A 6,765-nucleotide genomic window follows, 5' to 3' on the forward strand; every position below is an offset into this window, starting at 1 on the left:
TCAATTCAAACAGGAAACTCCAGGATATACTATTTGGCTTCACAAAGAACAGCAAAGACAAATGTACTGGACTTCTTAGCAGGAGGCCTTGGTGAACCTGCTTTTCATCATTCATTTATTAATTTGTGAAATATTTTCTGAGCTTCTATGCCAGGTCCTGAGAATTGAGAGCATCGCCAGGAAGGGGGCGGGGGGGTGACGCTGGGGAGGCTGTGAATTTCCTGCATTCATTGAACTTACACTCAAGCTGGGGAGAGATAGATAAACCAACAAGTAAAATATAAAGTATATCATATGGTAAGTGTCAAAGAGAAATGTAGAACAATGAAGGGGATAAACAGTGGAGGACATAGGAGAGAGGGTGTTATTTTAAAATAGAGTGATGGGAAAAGACCTCACAGATGAAGTAAGTTTAAGCAGAGAATTCTTCAAGTTTGGGGATAACTAAAATGATATGTCCAGAGTGAATGCATTTGGGGAGCAGGGGCCAGGATTGATGAAACAATGTACAAGCTCCTTATATTTTTTCACTTAGTAATGCCCCGGTTCCTCCTCTGCAACTCAGTCAATACCGGTTTAAAGTTTTTCCCCCTTGTTCAGAAGAGACTTGCAAAATCCTTGGCCCAAGCAGGGAGGCAAGTGTAGAGGATGAAACAGTGTGCAAAGGATGAGTACCAAGTCACACTTTCTTAGAAGAGTTGAAAGTGTTGCTTCATGGTCCAAGATGTAGGAATTCTTGCTCTAAGTGGTCTGTGTGTAATCATCAACTTAGTAATTTACCTTCGAGTAGGTTAGTGATATACCTCGGGTTCTCCATCTAGGTTTTAGAAAATCAAATCAATCTCCTAGAATGGAGGAGATTTTGGGAAACAAGGAAACAAAAGAAAAGTAAACTATTTAATAGTCATTTAACCATAGATCCCATGGCTATTTCCAGGATGAGTATGGAACATTCTAGAGTTCCACCCCCAAGCAGGGTGCCACCAGCTGATGTTCCCTACCCACCCTTACACCCATCCTTAGCTTCTCCCGGCTCTTGCCATAGGGGCTTTACTGCTTTGAGTTCATGATCCTCTTTCCACAAACAACTCAAGAAAAACATCCACCATAATCCTTCTGCTGGGCACTGCTGGTGCCCTGGCCCACATCCTCTGAGCACTTACCTCCACTCACAAAACGTTGCACGGAAGAACCCTGTACTTCTCTGCCTTGGGGCTGGGAACAGAAGAAAGGCTGACGTTTTAATACCCCTGGAAGCAGTCCTCAGCCAGGATGGATGGGGATGAGTGAGCGAATACCCAGTTTGCTTGGGCCCAGGTTGTGTGTTCTACATTGTCTCCCAGAATGCCCCCAGCAGACTCAGTCTCCAGTTTCTCACATGATCACTTGCCTGATGATTATCACTGTCTTTATCAACTGTCTTTTCTCCTCTGTGTCATTCCTACCTCACTACTTATGTTTCCTAGAATCTCTTCTCAAACTACTTGCTCCCAAATTCTTGCTTGAAGGTCTGCTTCTGAGGAAGCCTTACCTTAGGCAATACTTTCTGATGAGCTAGAGGCCAGCCTCTGAGCATCTCCCCCAAAACACCAACATAGGGAAATGTGCTGCCTTCCACCTCCTTCCCAGCATTATTTGGACCCATCCTTAGTCAAGGAAATGCTCCTTTATTCCTACCGCCTGCATTTAAAAGCTGGCATCCCTCAGTGGTAAGCAAGGAACTGCATGCAAAGCAATACCAACTATTGCCTGAGCCCATTGACCTTCATCTGTGAGCTCCAGCTTCTGCCGCTCATGCACCACGACACCCTCCCCAACCGATGGTTGGAGAAACAAAGCTTCTAGTAAAAGGCAATATGTTGCCTCCCACAAAATTATAAACTAAAGGGTGGCAAGGTGTGCTATGGGAAGAGAATTCAACCAGGAATCTTGATACTTTCCTGAGCTTTAGTCTATATATGTCTAAGCCAGGGTCCTCAAACTACGGCCTGCGGGCCACATGCAAATACAAATATTGTATTTGTTCCCATTTTGTTTTTTTACTTCAAAATAAGATATGTGCAGTGTGCATAGGAATTTGTTCATAGTTGTTTTTTTAAACTATAGTCCGGCCCTCCAACGGTCTGAGGGACAGTGAACTGGCCCCCTGTTTAAAAAGTTTGAGGACCCCTGGTCTAAGCAAATGTTTAAAATGATGCTTGCCTTGCCTATTTCACTGGGTGGTTAAGAACATCTACTAGGATAATGTTCATTAAAATTCCTTGTAAATCATATGTGCCACCAACATGACAATTAAAGTGAAAGAAAACACAATCAACACCATCAGAGATAGAAGCAGATGTTCCTTGCCACTTCTAATGAGAGAATTCACTCACTGCATACATGCATACAAGATGCACTCACTGAATTTCATCTTAGTTTAAGCACATTATTTTCACATCAAATATGTTTCTCGCCTTTGTTAAATCTGCCAATCAACTGCCCTAGCCTGTTTGGCTCAGTGGATAGAGCTTCAGCCCATGGACTGAAGGGTCCCAGGTTTAATTCTGGTCAAGAACATGTACCTCGGTTGTAAGCTCGACCCCCAGCTCTGGTTGCAACCAATCAATGTGTCTCTCTCACATTGATGTTTCTCTCTCTCTCTGTCTCTCTCCCTCCCTTCCACTCTCTCTAAATATCAATAGAAAAGTATCCTCCAGTGAGGTTTAACCAAAAAAAAGCATTAAAAAAATCTACCAATCAACAACCAAGTACCTCCATGTACCAAACTGTAGCAGTTGATGTGCTAAATTTGTCACCATTAAAGTTCATCTCTCTGACTTTTACCCTAATGTCATAAAAGTCAAGGGCATTAACACTGTTTCTGCTGTCATTCACGTCTAAAATAGGAATTATTCCCTAGATATTGTGAGAACCAAATGAGTTGTACACTCTATCCCAGTGATGGCGAACCTTTTGAGCTCGGCGTGTCAGCATTTTAAAAAACCCTAACTTAACTCTTGTCCCATGTCACATATAGAAATTTGTTGATATTTGCAACCACAGTAAAACAAAGATTTATATTTTTGATATTTATTTTATATATTTAAATGCCATTTAACAAAGAAAAGTCAACCAAAAAAATGAGTTCGCGTGTCACCTCTGACACACGTGTCATAGGTTCACCATTACTGCTCTATCCTAATGTTACCTATTGTTTTCACTGCTGCCAATATTGTTAAAGATAAGGCAAACCAGGCAAATGATCTAAGAAATATGGTGGGAGCTATGAAACTTCTGTAACAGTTAGCTATAACTATGAAACAAACCACCCCAAAACATGGTGACTTAAAGCAATGAATGTTTATTTAGCTTGCAGTTCTGCAGTTTGCCATTTTTAACTAGGCTTGGCTGGTAGTTCTGGTCTTGGCTGAGCTCCTCTCGTTACTTAGTCAACTGCATGCCAGCTGGGCGGCTTAGCCTGTGAGAGTTGGCCAGCCATTGGCCAAAGCCCCTCACCTCTTCTCTCGGTTGACTCTCATTCTTCAGCAATCCAACCTAGATTTATTCTCATGGCAAAGTCAGGAAAATCCCAAGGAAGATAGTGGAAGCATGCAAAACTTCCTCTAAGCTCATCGTGCCTACCACTTTCTAGTGGCCAAAACAAGTGACCATACTAGTTCAGACTCAAAACAGGGCAATACTCTCCACCACTTATTGAAAAAAAACTTCAAAGTCCATATTATCAAGGGTGTGGATACAGAGAGGGGTGAATTATATATATATACACACACACACACACACATATATATATATATAATGTGTGTGTGTATATATATATATATATATATTTAGAGAGAGAGAGAGAGAGAGAGAGAGAGAGAGAATATGCAAATTAGGCCGGGACACCTTAACGGGTCATGACCGGACAGGAGGAGGTTGCGCGCGCAGGTGAGGCCCGGAGCAGAGACAGAGGCAGAGACGAGGGGCCTGCCCAAGCCAGCGCGGGGGCTCGGGTGGTCCTGGAGTGGACACAGGCAGGGGGGCCAGGGGACACTGTGAGTCAGGCGCGGGTCCCGGCTGCTTGCAGGGTGCCTCCTTGCACGGTGGGTGGCGGGGCACCTCCTCGCACGATTTCAGTCGTGCACTGGGCCTCTAATATGACTATATTTACAGTGAATCTACCATAACCTCAAACAGGCCTGTGGAACTCTCTCCTCTGTGGCCTTGGAGTCCTATGGAAAGCAAAGGTTAGGGGGGACTCTCTGTGTCTTAGAGTGGCACATGCTAATGTCCCTCCCTTTTAGTGGCATTCCGAAGAAAATCTGTAGGGCTCAGCAGCCCAAGAGAGGATTTGAGAAGCATGAGCAGAGTGAGTGTGGAACTGGAGACTGCTGACAGTTTGTGGCAGCCTCTCCATAGACTGACCTTAATCCGGAAATAATGAAACTAATCCCTCCTGTTCAAAGCAACAGGGTTTCAGCACCATCATTAACCCCTAAACAACTGAACCTGAAAGAAAACATTTCAAAATGTTCAAAATAGAACTGGATCCTCAACACTTGACAAATATCCTTATTCTAGAGTCTAGAACAGCCATGGGCAAACTAAGGCCCGTGGGCCGGATCCGGCCCATTTGAAATGAAGAAAACTAAAAAAAAAAAAAAAAAAAAAAAAAAAGACCGTACCCTTTTATGTAATGATGTTTACTTTGAATTTATATTAGTTCACACAAACACTCCATCCATGCTTTTGTTCCGGCCCTCCGGTCCAGTTTAAGAACCCATTGTGGCCCTCGAGTCAAAAAGTTTGCCCATCCCTGGTCTAGAATCTAGACTGTGGTTTTTCCCTGCCATCTTTTATTTGTTGCTATTTTGTGGGAATTTACACTGAAATTTCAGGGAGTAGGTGGGGGGCTTTTTTTATTTTCCTTTCCTTCCAATCTTTTCTGAACAAAGATATACTGTTCTCTTTGCTAGGAGGATAAAAAAGACTGATTACTCAGGAGTGAGAAAGAAATTATGTGTGTTAGAGACAGCTTAAGTATACACAAGATGTATCTTGGGTGTGTGGGGGAGTGGGGGTGTGGGAGGTGACTGCTATCTTCCAACGCACTGTCTTACTTCTTTAAAGGAGCTGTGACAACCCCCCAGTTTAGGAAAGATGAGGCAAGTGCTAATGGTGTGCGTTTTTAAACTTTCAGAGGCTGTGGAGATAGAAAGCCCTAGAGACCTAAACTCATACTCTTAATTGTTATGAAGGGCAAAACTCCAAACTAGGCCGAATAGATTCTCTAAGTGGCTGGAGCTTTTATACCTCTCCACTGAAAATCCACTCTGCTTCCCATACCTATTGATCTGGACATGACAGTAGCCCATTTGAATCTCTGCCCACTGAACTTTCATTTATGCACCTTAAATGCAAATAGACTGCTCTGCTCAAGAGATCCCAATGAACTATCTCAACATAACTTTATTCCAGAGCAAGGATTTCAAGCAAGGAAGAACCTTAGGAGTGCCTTGGAGGTGCTTTCCCCTCCCCCAGGGGCTGAATTAGGGGGTGCTACAGGCTGAGTATAAATAAAAGCCTGAGATAAAGGCATAAGTCCAAGTAGTTTATTTGGGAGTGTGATTCCAGGGAGCAGGGAAAAGGGACGGGAGGGTGAAATGGCGAAGGAGGGAGCGCCAGTACAAGAATGCATTATGAAAGAAAAGAGGGGGGGGGCACATGCTAATATTCTTCCCCTTTAGTAGTATTAAAAACAAAACAAACAAACAAAAAAACAACAACACTGTAGGTCTCAGCAGGCCAGCAGCCCAAGAGAGGATTTGAGAAGCATGAGCAGAGTGACTGTGGGGCTGGGGACTGCTGACAGTTTGTGGCAGCCTGGCCATAAGACACTTTCTTGTTTTATGTGAAACCACTTTCCTTTGGCTCTTCTCTTACTCTCTGGCTTCTCTTTCTCAGTCTCCTTTGGTTTTATTCCCGGTCAAGGGCACATAGTTGGGTTGCAGGTTTGATCCCCAAACCCTAGTCAGGGGCACGTGCAGGAAGCAACCAATCTATGTGTCTCTCACATTGATGTTTCTCCACCCCCGCCTCCCCTTATACCCTCTCTAAAAATCAATTTAAAAATATCCTCAGGTAAGGATTAACAACAACAAAAAAAAGATCAGGAGCAAACTCGTTAGCAGGACATGTGAAGCTATCCATGAGCCGGTGGCTGCCAACAATTGGGGCCCATCCATTACCATTGCTCCCTAGTTTACTAAGATGCTTGCAGTTACCTGAAAAGGATAAGCTTTCTCCGCCCCAAACTGAGTCTCCACCACATTCTGGTAAACACCTGCTCATCTCTAGGACTTTAGGTAGGCATCAGCTGAGGTCTTTGATTTCCCTGATCACTCTGAGGTAGACTTAGCACTTTCTTCTCATTCTTCTGAGAACACCCCATTCAATCTTCAAGTGTGATATGTATCATATTACATTGCAAAATTTAACTTTATATTTGTCTTTTTCATGGCACTGTAAACTTGTATCAGTTACTATTGCTGCATAACAAGCAGTCCCACAAGCTCAGTGGCCTACAATAAATATTAATGTCTCACATTTCTGCAGGGTTCAGCAGACCTGAGCTGGGTGGTTCTGCTGGGCTCTCTCCTGCATGTATGCAGGTGGGGTTCTGTCTGGGCTGGGCTGGGGCAGCTTAACTGGGACATCTCTGCTCCATCTGTCTCAAATTCTTGAAGGCAAGGATTTTGTCTGGTACTTGGTGTTGAATTGTTG

This window comes from Myotis lucifugus, unplaced genomic scaffold, assembly GCF_000147115.1.
Source record: "Myotis lucifugus unplaced genomic scaffold, Myoluc2.0 scaffold_42, whole genome shotgun sequence".
Lineage (NCBI taxonomy): Eukaryota > Metazoa > Chordata > Mammalia > Chiroptera > Vespertilionidae > Myotis > Myotis lucifugus.